This window comes from Schistocerca piceifrons, chromosome 5, assembly GCF_021461385.2.
Source record: "Schistocerca piceifrons isolate TAMUIC-IGC-003096 chromosome 5, iqSchPice1.1, whole genome shotgun sequence".
In the NCBI taxonomy this organism is placed as follows: domain Eukaryota; kingdom Metazoa; phylum Arthropoda; class Insecta; order Orthoptera; family Acrididae; genus Schistocerca; species Schistocerca piceifrons.
Window position 1 is genome coordinate 599,043,913 of NC_060142.1, and position 16,408 is coordinate 599,060,320.

The following is a 16,408-nucleotide window of genomic DNA, read 5'->3' on the forward strand; positions in this document are numbered from 1 at the left end:
GATACACAGCTAGTGTGACAATTTGGCTGTGTTTGAGTGATGCCACAGAGCCTTATACACATTCAGCCAAGTGACACTGTAGGTAAAAACATGGCCCTACACAGACGTTCTACTGTTTTCCTATTTATTCGTCATGTGTGACACTGCAGTAGAGCGACGCCCACTACAAAAGACGTATTATTTACATTCAATTTCAGGGTATACGTCGCGAGTGCCATATGACAGGGCCTGTCTCTCGATGTCGATTTGTATTTGGTGTCTCTTAAGTGTCGGTCAGCAGTAGGCCGCTGTTGGCCGAGCGACGTGCAGTCGCCTTACATGAAGCCCCGTGGGCAACGCCAGCGCCACCGTGGACAACAGCGCACTGTAGCCAGAGAGAGGAGCCGAAAGGCGCAATTCACAGTCGAGCCACGCTATCCCACAAGCTGTGCACTAGGTCAAGATTGTGCAGACGGCAAACCCTTGGTGGCCCGACGCTCGTCGTCGATCGTAAGGGCGAAACAGTCAAGAGATTTGGAAAACGGCAATGTGGACACCCCCAGCAGCAGCGGTGTGCCAAATCCGATATCTGGTCAAGGGTTGCAAGATTCAGTATGATGAAGTGACAATTCGGAGACAGCTCACAAACGCAAAGCTGCCGCCTTCTTAGCTCCGTGGTAGAGCACTGGTCTCGTAAACCAGGGGTCGTGAGTTCGAACCTCACAGAAGGCATTCATTTTTTTTACCTTCCTGCAGGGAGCGCAGCTATCTCGAGCAGCATCTAACACAAGGCAGTACACTGAATGAGAGGGATGTTCTACAACCCATGACAAGTATTCCATTGGCCTCAGAGTTTTTCTGAATGCATAGGCAGAACAGTGGTTTGTTTGCATTTTGTAGTATAATGTCATGCTTGGCGATGTCATTCGTTTATGAGCCTCGCTACAGTGTGCATGCACGTTATCCATGTGAAGAGGCGTAAGCAGATGCTACCATTCTGCGAGATTCCTGCAGAAGGTATACGAATTAGTTTGATATACAGAGCAAAAGTGAACCAAAGTCGAGGCCTCCGTGGCGCAATCGGCTAGCGCGTTCGGCTGTTAACCGAAAGGTTGGTGGTTCGAGCCCACCCGGGGGCGAAATCGTTTTAACTGGCACCTACGTGAGGACATACGTCAACTTTGTTAGAGATACACAGCTAGTGTGACAATTTGGCTGTGTTTGAGTGATGCCACAGAGCCTTATACACATTCAGCCAAGTGACACTGTAGGTAAAAACATGGCCCTACACAGACGTTCTACTGTTTTCCTATTTATTCGTCATGTGTGACACTGCAGTAGAGCGACGCCCACTACAAAAGACGTATTATTTACATTCAATTTCAGGGTATACGTCGCGAGTGCCATATGACAGGGCCTGTCTCTCGATGTCGATTTGTATTTGGTGTCTCTTAAGTGTCGGTCAGCAGTAGGCCGCTGTTGGCCGAGCGACGTGCAGGGAGCCGAAAGGCGCATTTCGCAGTCGAGCGACGCTATCCCACAAGCTGTGCACTAGGTCAAGATTGTGCAGACGGCAAACCCTTGGTGGCCCAACGCTCGTCGTCGATCGTAAGGGCGAAACAGTCAAGAGATTTGGAAAACGGCAATGTGGACACCCCCAGCAGCAGCGGTGTGCCAAATCCGATATCTGGTCAAGGGTTGCAAGATTCAGTATGATGAAGTGACAATTCGGAGACAGCTCACAAACGCAAAGCTGCCGCCTTCTTAGCTCCGTGGTAGAGCACTGGTCTCGTAAACCAGGGGTCGTGAGTTCGAACCTCACAGAAGGCATTCATTTTTTTTACCTTCCTGCAGGGAGCGCAGCTATCTCGAGCAGCATCTAACACAAGGCAGTACACTGAATGAGAGGGATGTTCTACAACCCATGACAAGTATTCCATTGGCCTCAGAGTTTTTCTGAATGCATAGGCAGAACAGTGGTTTGTTTGCATTTTGTAGTATAATGTCATGCTTGGCGATGTCATTCGTTTATGAGCCTCGCTACAGTGTGCATGCACGTTATCCATGTGAAGAGGCGTAAGCAGATGCTACCATTCTGCGAGATTCCTGCAGAAGGTATACGAATTAGTTTGATATACAGAGCAAAAGTGAACCAAAGTCGAGGTCTCCGTGGCGCAATCGGCTAGCGCGTTCGGCTGTTAACCGAAAGGTTGGTGGTTCGAGCCCACCCGGGGGCGAAATCGTTTTAACTGGCACCTACGTGAGGACATACGTCAACTTTGTTAGAGATACACAGCTAGTGTGACAATTTGGCTGTGTTTGAGTGATGCCACAGAGCCTTATACACATTCAGCCAAGTGACACTGTAGGTAAAAACATGGCCCTACACAGACGTTCTACTGTTTTCCTATTTATTCGTCATGTGTGACACTGCAGTAGAGCGACGCCCACTACAAAAGACGTATTATTTACATTCAATTTCAGGGTATACGTCGCGAGTGCCATATGACAGGGCCTGTCTCTCGATGTCGATTTGTATTTGGTGTCTCTTAAGTGTCGGTCAGCAGTAGGCCGCTGTTGGCCGAGCGACGTGCAGGGAGCCGAAAGGCGCATTTCGCAGTCGAGCGACGCTATCCCACAAGCTGTGCACTAGGTCAAGATTGTGCAGACGGCAAACCCTTGGTGGCCCAACGCTCGTCGTCGATCGTAAGGGCGAAACAGTCAAGAGATTTGGAAAACGGCAATGTGGACACCCCCAGCAGCAGCGGTGTGCCAAATCCGATATCTGGTCAAGGGTTGCAAGATTCAGTATGATGAAGTGACAATTCGGAGACAGCTCACAAACGCAAAGCTGCCGCCTTCTTAGCTCCGTGGTAGAGCACTGGTCTCGTAAACCAGGGGTCGTGAGTTCGAACCTCACAGAAGGCATTCATTTTTTTTACCTTCCTGCAGGGAGCGGAGCTATCTCGAGCAGCATCTAACACAAGGCAGTACACTGAATGAGAGGGATGTTCTACAACCCATGACAAGTATTCCATTGGCCTCAGAGTTTTTCTGAATGCATAGGCAGAACAGTGGTTTGTTTGCATTTTGTAGTATAATGTCATGCTTGGCGATGTCATTCGTTTATGAGCCTCGCTACAGTGTGCATGCACGTTATCCATGTGAAGAGGCGTAAGCAGATGCTACCATTCTGCGAGATTCCTGCAGAAGGTATACGAATTAGTTTGATATACAGAGCAAAAGTGAACCAAAGTCGAGGTCTCCGTGGCGCAATCGGCTAGCGCGTTCGGCTGTTAACCGAAAGGTTGGTGGTTCGAGCCCACCCGGGGGCGAAATCGTTTTAACTGGCACCTACGTGAGGACATACGTCAACTTTGTTAGAGATACACAGCTAGTGTGACAATTTGGCTGTGTTTGAGTGATGCCACAGAGCCTTATACACATTCAGCCAAGTGACACTGTAGGTAAAAACATGGCCCTACACAGACGTTCTACTGTTTTCCTATTTATTCGTCATGTGTGACACTGCAGTAGAGCGACGCCCACTACAAAAGACGTATTATTTACATTCAATTTCAGGGTATACGTCGCGAGTGCCATATGACAGGGCCTGTCTCTCGATGTCGATTTGTATTTGGTGTCTCTTAAGTGTCGGTCAGCAGTAGGCCGCTGTTGGCCGAGCGACGTGCAGGGAGCCGAAAGGCGCATTTCGCAGTCGAGCGACGCTATCCCACAAGCTGTGCACTAGGTCAAGATTGTGCAGACGGCAAACCCTTGGTGGCCCAACGCTCGTCGTCGATCGTAAGGGCGAAACAGTCAAGAGATTTGGAAAACGGCAATGTGGACACCCCCAGCAGCAGCGGTGTGCCAAATCCGATATCTGGTCAAGGGTTGCAAGATTCAGTATGATGAAGTGACAATTCGGAGACAGCTCACAAACGCAAAGCTGCCGCCTTCTTAGCTCCGTGGTAGAGCACTGGTCTCGTAAACCAGGGGTCGTGAGTTCGAACCTCACAGAAGGCATTCATTTTTTTTACCTTCCTGCAGGGAGCGGAGCTATCTCGAGCAGCATCTAACACAAGGCAGTACACTGAATGAGAGGGATGTTCTACAACCCATGACAAGTATTCCATTGGCCTCAGAGTTTTTCTGAATGCATAGGCAGAACAGTGGTTTGTTTGCATTTTGTAGTATAATGTCATGCTTGGCGATGTCATTCGTTTATGAGCCTCGCTACAGTGTGCATGCACGTTATCCATGTGAAGAGGCGTAAGCAGATGCTACCATTCTGCGAGATTCCTGCAGAAGGTATACGAATTAGTTTGATATACAGAGCAAAAGTGAACCAAAGTCGAGGCCTCCGTGGCGCAATCGGCTAGCGCGTTCGGCTGTTAACCGAAAGGTTGGTGGTTCGAGCCCACCCGGGGGCGAAATCGTTTTAACTGGCACCTACGTGAGGACATACGTCAACTTTGTTAGAGATACACAGCTAGTGTGACAATTTGGCTGTGTTTGAGTGATGCCACAGAGCCTTATACACATTCAGCCAAGTGACACTGTAGGTAAAAACATGGCCCTACACAGACGTTCTACTGTTTTCCTATTTATTCGTCATGTGTGACACTGCAGTAGAGCGACGCCCACTACAAAAGACGTATTATTTACATTCAATTTCAGGGTATACGTCGCGAGTGCCATATGACAGGGCCTGTCTCTCGATGTCGATTTGTATTTGGTGTCTCTTAAGTGTCGGTCAGCAGTAGGCCGCTGTTGGCCGAGCGACGTGCAGGGAGCCGAAAGGCGCATTTCGCAGTCGAGCGACGCTATCCCACAAGCTGTGCACTAGGTCAAGATTGTGCAGACGGCAAACCCTTGGTGGCCCAACGCTCGTCGTCGATCGTAAGGGCGAAACAGTCAAGAGATTTGGAAAACGGCAATGTGGACACCCCCAGCAGCAGCGGTGTGCCAAATCCGATATCTGGTCAAGGGTTGCAAGATTCAGTATGATGAAGTGACAATTCGGAGACAGCTCACAAACGCAAAGCTGCCGCCTTCTTAGCTCCGTGGTAGAGCACTGGTCTCGTAAACCAGGGGTCGTGAGTTCGAACCTCACAGAAGGCATTCATTTTTTTTACCTTCCTGCAGGGAGCGGAGCTATCTCGAGCAGCATCTAACACAAGGCAGTACACTGAATGAGAGGGATGTTCTACAACCCATGACAAGTATTCCATTGGCCTCAGAGTTTTTCTGAATGCATAGGCAGAACAGTGGTTTGTTTGCATTTTGTAGTATAATGTCATGCTTGGCGATGTCATTCGTTTATGAGCCTCGCTACAGTGTGCATGCACGTTATCCATGTGAAGAGGCGTAAGCAGATGCTACCATTCTGCGAGATTCCTGCAGAAGGTATACGAATTAGTTTGATATACAGAGCAAAAGTGAACCAAAGTCGAGGTCTCCGTGGCGCAATCGGCTAGCGCGTTCGGCTGTTAACCGAAAGGTTGGTGGTTCGAGCCCACCCGGGGGTGAAATCGTTTTAACTGGCACCTACGTGAGGACATACGTCAACTTTGTTAGAGATACACAGCTAGTGTGACAATTTGGCTGTGTTTGAGTGATGCCACAGAGCCTTATACACATTCAGCCAAGTGACACTGTAGGTAAAAACATGGCCCTACACAGACGTTCTACTGTTTTCCTATTTATTCGTCATGTGTGACACTGCAGTAGAGCGACGCCCACTACAAAAGACGTATTATTTACATTCAATTTCAGGGTATACGTCGCGAGTGCCATATGACAGGGCCTGTCTCTCGATGTCGATTTGTATTTGGTGTCTCTTAAGTGTCGGTCAGCAGTAGGCCGCTGTTGGCCGAGCGACGTGCAGTCGCCTTACATGAAGCCCCGTGGGCAACGCCAGCGCCACCGTGGACAACAGCGCACTGTAGCCAGAGAGAGGAGCCGAAAGGCGCAATTCACAGTCGAGCCACGCTATCCCACAAGCTGTGCACTAGGTCAAGATTGTGCAGACGGCAAACCCTTGGTGGCCCGACGCTCGTCGTCGATCGTAAGGGCGAAACAGTCAAGAGATTTGGAAAACGGCAATGTGGACACCCCCAGCAGCAGCGGTGTGCCAAATCCGATATCTGGTCAAGGGTTGCAAGATTCAGTATGATGAAGTGACAATTCGGAGACAGCTCACAAACGCAAAGCTGCCGCCTTCTTAGCTCCGTGGTAGAGCACTGGTCTCGTAAACCAGGGGTCGTGAGTTCGAACCTCACAGAAGGCATTCATTTTTTTTACCTTTCTGCAGGGAGCGCAGCTATCTCGAGCAGCATCTAACACAAGGCAGTACACTGAATGAGAGGGATGTTCTACAACCCATGACAAGTATTCCATTGGCCTCAGAGTTTTTCTGAATGCATAGGCAGAACAGTGGTTTGTTTGCATTTTGTAGTATAATGTCATGCTTGGCGATGTCATTCGTTTATGAGCCTCGCTACAGTGTGCATGCACGTTATCCATGTGAAGAGGCGTAAGCAGATGCTACCATTCTGCGAGATTCCTGCAGAAGGTATACGAATTAGTTTGATATACAGAGCAAAAGTGAACCAAAGTCGAGGCCTCCGTGGCGCAATCGGCTAGCGCGTTCGGCTGTTAACCGAAAGGTTGGTGGTTCGAGCCCACCCGAGGGCGAAATCGTTTTAACTGGCACCTACGTGAGGACATACGTCAACTTTGTTAGAGATACACAGCTAGTGTGACAATTTGGCTGTGTTTGAGTGATGCCACAGAGCCTTATACACATTCAGCCAAGTGACACTGTAGGTAAAAACATGGCCCTACACAGACGTTCTACTGTTTTCCTATTTATTCGTCATGTGTGACACTGCAGTAGAGCGACGCCCACTACAAAAGACGTATTATTTACATTCAATTTCAGGGTATACGTCGCGAGTGCCATATGACAGGGCCTGTCTCTCGATGTCGATTTGTATTTGGTGTCTCTTAAGTGTCGGTCAGCAGTAGGCCGCTGTTGGCCGAGCGACGTGCAGGGAGCCGAAAGGCGCATTTCGCAGTCGAGCGACGCTATCCCACAAGCTGTGCACTAGGTCAAGATTGTGCAGACGGCAAACCCTTGGTGGCCCAACGCTCGTCGTCGATCGTAAGGGCGAAACAGTCAAGAGATTTGGAAAACGGCAATGTGGACACCCCCAGCAGCAGCGGTGTGCCAAATCCGATATCTGGTCAAGGGTTGCAAGATTCAGTATGATGAAGTGACAATTCGGAGACAGCTCACAAACGCAAAGCTGCCGCCTTCTTAGCTCCGTGGTAGAGCACTGGTCTCGTAAACCAGGGGTCGTGAGTTCGAACCTCACAGAAGGCATTCATTTTTTTTACCTTCCTGCAGGGAGCGAAGCTATCTCGAGCAGCATCTAACACAAGGCAGTACACTGAATGAGAGGGATGTTCTACAACCCATGACAAGTATTCCATTGGCCTCAGAGTTTTTCTGAATGCATAGGCAGAACAGTGGTTTGTTTGCATTTTGTAGAATAATGTCATGCTTGGCGATGTCATTCGTTTATGAGCCTCGCTACAGTGTGCATGCACGTTATCCATGTGAAGAGGCGTAAGCAGATGCTACCATTCTGCGAGATTCCTGCAGAAGGTATACGAATTAGTTTGATATACAGAGCAAAAGTGAACCAAAGTCGAGGCCTCCGTGGCGCAATCGGCTAGCGCGTTCGGCTGTTAACCGAAAGGTTGGTGGTTCGAGCCCACCCGGGGGCGAAATCGTTTTAACTGGCACCTACGTGAGGACATACGTCAACTTTGTTAGAGATACACAGCTAGTGTGACAATTTGGCTGTGTTTGAGTGATGCCACAGAGCCTTATACACATTCAGCCAAGTGACACTGTAGGTAAAAACATGGCCCTACACAGACGTTCTACTGTTTTCCTATTTATTCGTCATGTGTGACACTGCAGTAGAGCGACGCCCACTACAAAAGACGTATTATTTACATTCAATTTCAGGGTATACGTCGCGAGTGCCATATGACAGGGCCTGTCTCTCGATGTCGATTTGTATTTGGTGTCTCTTAAGTGTCGGTCAGCAGTAGGCCGCTGTTGGCCGAGCGACGTGCAGTCGCCTTACATGAAGCCCCGTGGGCAACGCCAGCGCCACCGTGGACAACAGCGCACTGTAGCCAGAGAGAGGAGCCGAAAGGCGCAATTCACAGTCGAGCCACGCTATCCCACAAGCTGTGCACTAGGTCAAGATTGTGCAGACGGCAAACCCTTGGTGGCCCGACGCTCGTCGTCGATCGTAAGGGCGAAACAGTCAAGAGATTTGGAAAACGGCAATGTGGACACCCCCAGCAGCAGCGGTGTGCCAAATCCGATATCTGGTCAAGGGTTGCAAGATTCAGTATGATGAAGTGACAATTCGGAGACAGCTCACAAACGCAAAGCTGCCGCCTTCTTAGCTCCGTGGTAGAGCACTGGTCTCGTAAACCAGGGGTCGTGAGTTCGAACCTCACAGAAGGCATTCATTTTTTTTACCTTTCTGCAGGGAGCGCAGCTATCTCGAGCAGCATCTAACACAAGGCAGTACACTGAATGAGAGGGATGTTCTACAACCCATGACAAGTATTCCATTGGCCTCAGAGTTTTTCTGAATGCATAGGCAGAACAGTGGTTTGTTTGCATTTTGTAGTATAATGTCATGCTTGGCGATGTCATTCGTTTATGAGCCTCGCTACAGTGTGCATGCACGTTATCCATGTGAAGAGGCGTAAGCAGATGCTACCATTCTGCGAGATTCCTGCAGAAGGTATACGAATTAGTTTGATATACAGAGCAAAAGTGAACCAAAGTCGAGGCCTCCGTGGCGCAATCGGCTAGCGCGTTCGGCTGTTAACCGAAAGGTTGGTGGTTCGAGCCCACCCGAGGGCGAAATCGTTTTAACTGGCACCTACGTGAGGACATACGTCAACTTTGTTAGAGATACACAGCTAGTGTGACAATTTGGCTGTGTTTGAGTGATGCCACAGAGCCTTATACACATTCAGCCAAGTGACACTGTAGGTAAAAACATTGCCCTACACAGACGTTCTACTGTTTTCCTATTTATTCGTCATGTGTGACACTGCAGTAGAGCGACGCCCACTACAAAAGACGTATTATTTACATTCAATTTCAGGGTATACGTCGCGAGTGCCATATGACAGGGCCTGTCTCTCGATGTCGATTTGTATTTGGTGTCTCTTAAGTGTCGGTCAGCAGTAGGCCGCTGTTGGCCGAGCGACGTGCAGGGAGCCGAAAGGCGCATTTCGCAGTCGAGCGACGCTATCCCACAAGCTGTGCACTAGGTCAAGATTGTGCAGACGGCAAACCCTTGGTGGCCCAACGCTCGTCGTCGATCGTAAGGGCGAAACAGTCAAGAGATTTGGAAAACGGCAATGTGGACACCCCCAGCAGCAGCGGTGTGCCAAATCCGATATCTGGTCAAGGGTTGCAAGATTCAGTATGATGAAGTGACAATTCGGAGACAGCTCACAAACGCAAAGCTGCCGCCTTCTTAGCTCCGTGGTAGAGCACTGGTCTCGTAAACCAGGGGTCGTGAGTTCGAACCTCACAGAAGGCATTCATTTTTTTTACCTTCCTGCAGGGAGCGGAGCTATCTCGAGCAGCATCTAACACAAGGCAGTACACTGAATGAGAGGGATGTTCTACAACCCATGACAAGTATTCCATTGGCCTCAGAGTTTTTCTGAATGCATAGGCAGAACAGTGGTTTGTTTGCATTTTGTAGTATAATGTCATGCTTGGCGATGTCATTCGTTTATGAGCCTCGCTACAGTGTGCATGCACGTTATCCATGTGAAGAGGCGTAAGCAGATGCTACCATTCTGCGAGATTCCTGCAGAAGGTATACGAATTAGTTTGATATACAGAGCAAAAGTGAACCAAAGTCGAGGCCTCCGTGGCGCAATCGGCTAGCGCGTTCGGCTGTTAACCGAAAGGTTGGTGGTTCGAGCCCACCCGGGGGCGAAATCGTTTTAACTGGCACCTACGTGAGGACATACGTCAACTTTGTTAGAGATACACAGCTAGTGTGACAATTTGGCTGTGTTTGAGTGATGCCACAGAGCCTTATACACATTCAGCCAAGTGACACTGTAGGTAAAAACATGGCCCTACACAGACGTTCTACTGTTTTCCTATTTATTCGTCATGTGTGACACTGCAGTAGAGCGACGCCCACTACAAAAGACGTATTATTTACATTCAATTTCAGGGTATACGTCGCGAGTGCCATATGACAGGGCCTGTCTCTCGATGTCGATTTGTATTTGGTGTCTCTTAAGTGTCGGTCAGCAGTAGGCCGCTGTTGGCCGAGCGACGTGCAGTCGCCTTACATGAAGCCCCGTGGGCAACGCCAGCGCCACCGTGGACAACAGCGCACTGTAGCCAGAGAGAGGAGCCGAAAGGCGCAATTCACAGTCGAGCCACGCTATCCCACAAGCTGTGCACTAGGTCAAGATTGTGCAGACGGCAAACCCTTGGTGGCCCGACGCTCGTCGTCGATCGTAAGGGCGAAACAGTCAAGAGATTTGGAAAACGGCAATGTGGACACCCCCAGCAGCAGCGGTGTGCCAAATCCGATATCTGGTCAAGGGTTGCAAGATTCAGTATGATGAAGTGACAATTCGGAGACAGCTCACAAACGCAAAGCTGCCGCCTTCTTAGCTCCGTGGTAGAGCACTGGTCTCGTAAACCAGGGGTCGTGAGTTCGAACCTCACAGAAGGCATTCATTTTTTTTACCTTCCTGCAGGGAGCGCAGCTATCTCGAGCAGCATCTAACACAAGGCAGTACACTGAATGAGAGGGATGTTCTACAACCCATGACAAGTATTCCATTGGCCTCAGAGTTTTTCTGAATGCATAGGCAGAACAGTGGTTTGTTTGCATTTTGTAGTATAATGTCATGCTTGGCGATGTCATTCGTTTATGAGCCTCGCTACAGTGTGCATGCACGTTATCCATGTGAAGAGGCGTAAGCAGATGCTACCATTCTGCGAGATTCCTGCAGAAGGTATACGAATTAGTTTGATATACAGAGCAAAAGTGAACCAAAGTCGAGGCCTCCGTGGCGCAATCGGCTAGCGCGTTCGGCTGTTAACCGAAAGGTTGGTGGTTCGAGCCCACCCGGGGGCGAAATCGTTTTAACTGGCACCTACGTGAGGACATACGTCAACTTTGTTAGAGATACACAGCTAGTGTGACAATTTGGCTGTGTTTGAGTGATGCCACAGAGCCTTATACACATTCAGCCAAGTGACACTGTAGGTAAAAACATGGCCCTACACAGACGTTCTACTGTTTTCCTATTTATTCGTCATGTGTGACACTGCAGTAGAGCGACGCCCACTACAAAAGACGTATTATTTACATTCAATTTCAGGGTATACGTCGCGAGTGCCATATGACAGGGCCTGTCTCTCGATGTCGATTTGTATTTGGTGTCTCTTAAGTGTCGGTCAGCAGTAGGCCGCTGTTGGCCGAGCGACGTGCAGTCGCCTTACATGAAGCCCCGTGGGCAACGCCAGCGCCACCGTGGACAACAGCGCACTGTAGCCAGAGAGAGGAGCCGAAAGGCGCAATTCACAGTCGAGCCACGCTATCCCACAAGCTGTGCACTAGGTCAAGATTGTGCAGACGGCAAACCCTTGGTGGCCCGACGCTCGTCGTCGATCGTAAGGGCGAAACAGTCAAGAGATTTGGAAAACGGCAATGTGGACACCCCCAGCAGCAGCGGTGTGCCAAATCCGATATCTGGTCAAGGGTTGCAAGATTCAGTATGATGAAGTGACAATTCGGAGACAGCTCACAAACGCAAAGCTGCCGCCTTCTTAGCTCCGTGGTAGAGCACTGGTCTCGTAAACCAGGGGTCGTGTTTCGAACCTCACAGAAGGCATTCATTTTTTTTACCTTCCTGCAGGGAGCGCAGCTATCTCGAGCAGCATCTAACACAAGGCAGTACACTGAATGAGAGGGATGTTCTACAACCCATGACAAGTATTCCATTGGCCTCAGAGTTTTTCTGAATGCATAGGCAGAACAGTGGTTTGTTTGCATTTTGTAGTATAATGTCATGCTTGGCGATGTCATTCGTTTATGAGCCTCGCTACAGTGTGCATGCACGTTATCCATGTGAAGAGGCGTAAGCAGATGCTACCATTCTGCGAGATTCCTGCAGAAGGTATACGAATTAGTTTGATATACAGAGCAAAAGTGAACCAAAGTCGAGGCCTCCGTGGCGCAATCGGCTAGCGCGTTCGGCTGTTAACCGAAAGGTTGGTGGTTCGAGCCCACCCGGGGGCGAAATCGTTTTAACTGGCACCTACGTGAGGACATACGTCAACTTTGTTAGAGATACACAGCTAGTGTGACAATTTGGCTGTGTTTGAGTGATGCCACAGAGCCTTATACACATTCAGCCAAGTGACACTGTAGGTAAAAACATGGCCCTACACAGACGTTCTACTGTTTTCCTATTTATTCGTCATGTGTGACACTGCAGTAGAGCGACGCCCACTACAAAAGACGTATTATTTACATTCAATTTCAGGGTATACGTCGCGAGTGCCATATGACAGGGCCTGTCTCTCGATGTCGATTTGTATTTGGTGTCTCTTAAGTGTCGGTCAGCAGTAGGCCGCTGTTGGCCGAGCGACGTGCAGGGAGCCGAAAGGCGCATTTCGCAGTCGAGCGACGCTATCCCACAAGCTGTGCACTAGGTCAAGATTGTGCAGACGGCAAACCCTTGGTGGCCCGACGCTCGTCGTCGATCGTAAGGGCGAAACAGTCAAGAGATTTGGAAAACGGCAATGTGGACACCCCCAGCAGCAGCGGTGTGCCAAATCCGATATCTGGTCAAGGGTTGCAAGATTCAGTATGATGAAGTGACAATTCGGAGACAGCTCACAAACGCAAAGCTGCCGCCTTCTTAGCTCCGTGGTAGAGCACTGGTCTCGTAAACCAGGGGTCGTGAGTTCGAACCTCACAGAAGGCATTCATTTTTTTTACCTTCCTGCAGGGAGCGCAGCTATCTCGAGCAGCATCTAACACAAGGCAGTACACTGAATGAGAGGGATGTTCTACAACCCATGACAAGTATTCCATTGGCCTCAGAGTTTTTCTGAATGCATAGGCAGAACAGTGGTTTGTTTGCATTTTGTAGTATAATGTCATGCTTGGCGATGTCATTCGTTTATGAGCCTCGCTACAGTGTGCATGCACGTTATCCATGTGAAGAGGCGTAAGCAGATGCTACCATTCTGCGAGATTCCTGCAGAAGGTATACGAATTAGTTTGATATACAGAGCAAAAGTGAACCAAAGTCGAGGCCTCCGTGGCGCAATCGGCTAGCGCGTTCGGCTGTTAACCGAAAGGTTGGTGGTTCGAGCCCACCCGGGGGCGAAATCGTTTTAACTGGCACCTACGTGAGGACATACGTCAACTTTGTTAGAGATACACAGCTAGTGTGACAATTTGGCTGTGTTTGAGTGATGCCACAGAGCCTTATACACATTCAGCCAAGTGACACTGTAGGTAAAAACATGGCCCTACACAGACGTTCTACTGTTTTCCTATTTATTCGTCATGTGTGACACTGCAGTAGAGCGACGCCCACTACAAAAGACGTGTTATTTACATTCAATTTCAGGGTATACGTCGCGAGTGCCATATGACAGGGCCTGTCTCTCGATGTCGATTTGTATTTGGTGTCTCTTAAGTGTCGGTCAGCAGTAGGCCGCTGTTGGCCGAGCGACGTGCAGTCGCCTTACATGAAGCCCCGTGGGCAACGCCAGCGCCACCGTGGACAACAGCGCACTGTAGCCAGAGAGAGGAGCCGAAAGGCGCAATTCACAGTCGAGCCACGCTATCCCACAAGCTGTGCACTAGGTCAAGATTGTGCAGACGGCAAACCCTTGGTGGCCCGACGCTCGTCGTCGATCGTAAGGGCGAAACAGTCAAGAGATTTGGAAAACGGCAATGTGGACACCCCCAGCAGCAGCGGTGTGCCAAATCCGATATCTGGTCAAGGGTTGCAAGATTCAGTATGATGAAGTGACAATTCGGAGACAGCTCACAAACGCAAAGCTGCCGCCTTCTTAGCTCCGTGGTAGAGCACTGGTCTCGTAAACCAGGGGTCGTGAGTTCGAACCTCACAGAAGGCATTCATTTTTTTTACCTTCCTGCAGGGAGCGCAGCTATCTCGAGCAGCATCTAACACAAGGCAGTACACTGAATGAGAGGGATGTTCTACAACCCATGACAAGTATTCCATTGGCCTCAGAGTTTTTCTGAATGCATAGGCAGAACAGTGGTTTGTTTGCATTTTGTAGTATAATGTCATGCTTGGCGATGTCATTCGTTTATGAGCCTCGCTACAGTGTGCATGCACGTTATCCATGTGAAGAGCCGTAAGCAGATGCTACCATTCTGCGAGATTCCTGCAGAAGGTATACGAATTAGTTTGATATACAGAGCAAAAGTGAACCAAAGTCGAGGCCTCCGTGGCGCAATCGGCTAGCGCGTTCGGCTGTTAACCGAAAGGTTGGTGGTTCGAGCCCACCCGGGGGCGAAATCGTTTTAACTGGCACCTACGTGAGGACATACGTCAACTTTGTTAGAGATACACAGCTAGTGTGACAATTTGGCTGTGTTTGAGTGATGCCACAGAGCCTTATACACATTCAGCCAAGTGACACTGTAGGTAAAAACATGGCCCTACACAGACGTTCTACTGTTTTCCTATTTATTCGTCATGTGTGACACTGCAGTAGAGCGACGCCCACTACAAAAGACGTATTATTTACATTCAATTTCAGGGTATACGTCGCGAGTGCCATATGACAGGGCCTGTCTCTCGATGTCGATTTGTATTTGGTGTCTCTTAAGTGTCGGTCAGCAGTAGGCCGCTGTTGGCCGAGCGACGTGCAGGGAGCCGAAAGGCGCATTTCGCAGTCGAGCGACGCTATCCCACAAGCTGTGCACTAGGTCAAGATTGTGCAGACGGCAAACCCTTGGTGGCCCGACGCTCGTCGTCGATCGTAAGGGCGAAACAGTCAAGAGATTTGGAAAACGGCAATGTGGACACCCCCAGCAGCAGCGGTGTGCCAAATCCGATATCTGGTCAAGGGTTGCAAGATTCAGTATGATGAAGTGACAATTCGGAGACAGCTCACAAACGCAAAGCTGCCGCCTTCTTAGCTCCGTGGTAGAGCACTGGTCTCGTAAACCAGGGGTCGTGAGTTCGAACCTCTCAGAAGGCATTCATTTTTTTTACCTTCCTGCAGGGAGCGGAGCTATCTCGAGCAGCATCTAACACAAGGCAGTACACTGAATGAGAGGGATGTTCTACAACCCATGACAAGTATTCCATTGGCCTCAGAGTTTTTCTGAATGCATAGGCAGAACAGTGGTTTGTTTGCATTTTGTAGTATAATGTCATGCTTGGCGATGTCATTCGTTTATGAGCCTCGCTACAGTGTGCATGCACGTTATCCATGTGAAGAGGCGTAAGCAGATGCTACCATTCTGCGAGATTCCTGCAGAAGGTATACGAATTAGTTTGATATACAGAGCAAAAGTGAACCAAAGTCGAGGCCTCCGTGGCGCAATCGGCTAGCGCGTTCGGCTGTTAACCGAAAGGTTGGTGGTTCGAGCCCACCCGGGGGCGAAATCGTTTTAACTGGCACCTACGTGAGGACATACGTCAACTTTGTTAGAGATACACAGCTAGTGTGACAATTTGGCTGTGTTTGAGTGATGCCACAGAGCCTTATACACATTCAGCCAAGTGACACTGTAGGTAAAAACATGGCCCTACACAGACGTTCTACTGTTTTCCTATTTATTCGTCATGTGTGACACTGCAGTAGAGCGACGCCCACTACAAAAGACGTATTATTTACGTTCAATTTCAGGGTATACGTCGCGAGTGCCATATGACAGGGCCTGTCTCTCGATGTCGATTTGTATTTGGTGTCTCTTAAGTGTCGGTCAGCAGTAGGCCGCTGTTGGCCGAGCGACGTGCAGTCGCCTTACATGAAGCCCCGTGGGCAACGCCAGCGCCACCGTGGACAACAGCGCACTGTAGCCAGAGAGAGGAGCCGAAAGGCGCAATTCACAGTCGAGCCACGCTATCCCACAAGCTGTGCACTAGGTCAAGATTGTGCAGACGGCAAACCCTTGGTGGCCCGACGCTCGTCGTCGATCGTAAGGGCGAAACAGTCAAGAGATTTGGAAAACGGCAATGTGGACACCCCCAGCAGCAGCGGTGTGCCAAATCCGATATCTGGTCAAGGGTTGCAAGATTCAGTATGATGAAGTGACAATTCGGAGAC

General features: G+C 49.6%; 27 non-coding genes across 27 annotated transcripts; all 27 read left to right on the top strand.

Moving 5' to 3' along the window:
- The first annotated feature begins 639 nt into the window (after window positions 1–639).
- Window positions 640–711, top strand: Trnat-cgu. Its single transcript has one exon. It is a non-coding gene; the product is annotated as a tRNA-Thr (tRNA).
- Window positions 712–1,044: 333 nt separating this feature from the next.
- On the top strand, window positions 1,045–1,118 carry Trnan-guu. Its single transcript has one exon. It is a non-coding gene; the product is annotated as a tRNA-Asn (tRNA).
- A 619-nt stretch (window positions 1,119–1,737) lies between these two features.
- Window positions 1,738–1,809, top strand: Trnat-cgu. Its single transcript has one exon. It is a non-coding gene; the product is annotated as a tRNA-Thr (tRNA).
- Window positions 1,810–2,142: 333 nt separating this feature from the next.
- On the top strand, window positions 2,143–2,216 carry Trnan-guu. The gene has a single exon. It is a non-coding gene; the product is annotated as a tRNA-Asn (tRNA).
- A 619-nt stretch (window positions 2,217–2,835) lies between these two features.
- On the top strand, window positions 2,836–2,907 carry Trnat-cgu. Its single transcript has one exon. It is a non-coding gene; the product is annotated as a tRNA-Thr (tRNA).
- Window positions 2,908–3,240: 333 nt separating this feature from the next.
- On the top strand, window positions 3,241–3,314 carry Trnan-guu. The gene has a single exon. It is a non-coding gene; the product is annotated as a tRNA-Asn (tRNA).
- A 619-nt stretch (window positions 3,315–3,933) lies between these two features.
- Window positions 3,934–4,005, top strand: Trnat-cgu. The gene has a single exon. It is a non-coding gene; the product is annotated as a tRNA-Thr (tRNA).
- Window positions 4,006–4,338: 333 nt separating this feature from the next.
- On the top strand, window positions 4,339–4,412 carry Trnan-guu. Its single transcript has one exon. It is a non-coding gene; the product is annotated as a tRNA-Asn (tRNA).
- A 619-nt stretch (window positions 4,413–5,031) lies between these two features.
- Window positions 5,032–5,103, top strand: Trnat-cgu. The gene has a single exon. It is a non-coding gene; the product is annotated as a tRNA-Thr (tRNA).
- Window positions 5,104–5,436: 333 nt separating this feature from the next.
- Trnan-guu lies at window positions 5,437–5,510 on the top strand. Its single transcript has one exon. It is a non-coding gene; the product is annotated as a tRNA-Asn (tRNA).
- A 689-nt stretch (window positions 5,511–6,199) lies between these two features.
- Window positions 6,200–6,271, top strand: Trnat-cgu. The gene has a single exon. It is a non-coding gene; the product is annotated as a tRNA-Thr (tRNA).
- Window positions 6,272–6,604: 333 nt separating this feature from the next.
- Trnan-guu lies at window positions 6,605–6,678 on the top strand. The gene has a single exon. It is a non-coding gene; the product is annotated as a tRNA-Asn (tRNA).
- Window positions 6,679–7,297: 619 nt separating this feature from the next.
- Window positions 7,298–7,369, top strand: Trnat-cgu. The gene has a single exon. It is a non-coding gene; the product is annotated as a tRNA-Thr (tRNA).
- A 333-nt stretch (window positions 7,370–7,702) lies between these two features.
- Window positions 7,703–7,776, top strand: Trnan-guu. The gene has a single exon. It is a non-coding gene; the product is annotated as a tRNA-Asn (tRNA).
- A 689-nt stretch (window positions 7,777–8,465) lies between these two features.
- Window positions 8,466–8,537, top strand: Trnat-cgu. The gene has a single exon. It is a non-coding gene; the product is annotated as a tRNA-Thr (tRNA).
- A 333-nt stretch (window positions 8,538–8,870) lies between these two features.
- On the top strand, window positions 8,871–8,944 carry Trnan-guu. The gene has a single exon. It is a non-coding gene; the product is annotated as a tRNA-Asn (tRNA).
- Window positions 8,945–9,563: 619 nt separating this feature from the next.
- Trnat-cgu lies at window positions 9,564–9,635 on the top strand. Its single transcript has one exon. It is a non-coding gene; the product is annotated as a tRNA-Thr (tRNA).
- Window positions 9,636–9,968: 333 nt separating this feature from the next.
- On the top strand, window positions 9,969–10,042 carry Trnan-guu. The gene has a single exon. It is a non-coding gene; the product is annotated as a tRNA-Asn (tRNA).
- Window positions 10,043–10,731: 689 nt separating this feature from the next.
- Trnat-cgu lies at window positions 10,732–10,803 on the top strand. The gene has a single exon. It is a non-coding gene; the product is annotated as a tRNA-Thr (tRNA).
- Window positions 10,804–11,136: 333 nt separating this feature from the next.
- Window positions 11,137–11,210, top strand: Trnan-guu. The gene has a single exon. It is a non-coding gene; the product is annotated as a tRNA-Asn (tRNA).
- A 1,093-nt stretch (window positions 11,211–12,303) lies between these two features.
- Window positions 12,304–12,377, top strand: Trnan-guu. Its single transcript has one exon. It is a non-coding gene; the product is annotated as a tRNA-Asn (tRNA).
- A 619-nt stretch (window positions 12,378–12,996) lies between these two features.
- Window positions 12,997–13,068, top strand: Trnat-cgu. Its single transcript has one exon. It is a non-coding gene; the product is annotated as a tRNA-Thr (tRNA).
- A 333-nt stretch (window positions 13,069–13,401) lies between these two features.
- Trnan-guu lies at window positions 13,402–13,475 on the top strand. Its single transcript has one exon. It is a non-coding gene; the product is annotated as a tRNA-Asn (tRNA).
- A 689-nt stretch (window positions 13,476–14,164) lies between these two features.
- Window positions 14,165–14,236, top strand: Trnat-cgu. The gene has a single exon. It is a non-coding gene; the product is annotated as a tRNA-Thr (tRNA).
- Window positions 14,237–14,569: 333 nt separating this feature from the next.
- Trnan-guu lies at window positions 14,570–14,643 on the top strand. Its single transcript has one exon. It is a non-coding gene; the product is annotated as a tRNA-Asn (tRNA).
- A 619-nt stretch (window positions 14,644–15,262) lies between these two features.
- Trnat-cgu lies at window positions 15,263–15,334 on the top strand. Its single transcript has one exon. It is a non-coding gene; the product is annotated as a tRNA-Thr (tRNA).
- Window positions 15,335–15,667: 333 nt separating this feature from the next.
- On the top strand, window positions 15,668–15,741 carry Trnan-guu. Its single transcript has one exon. It is a non-coding gene; the product is annotated as a tRNA-Asn (tRNA).
- The last annotated feature ends 667 nt before the right edge of the window (window positions 15,742–16,408 follow it).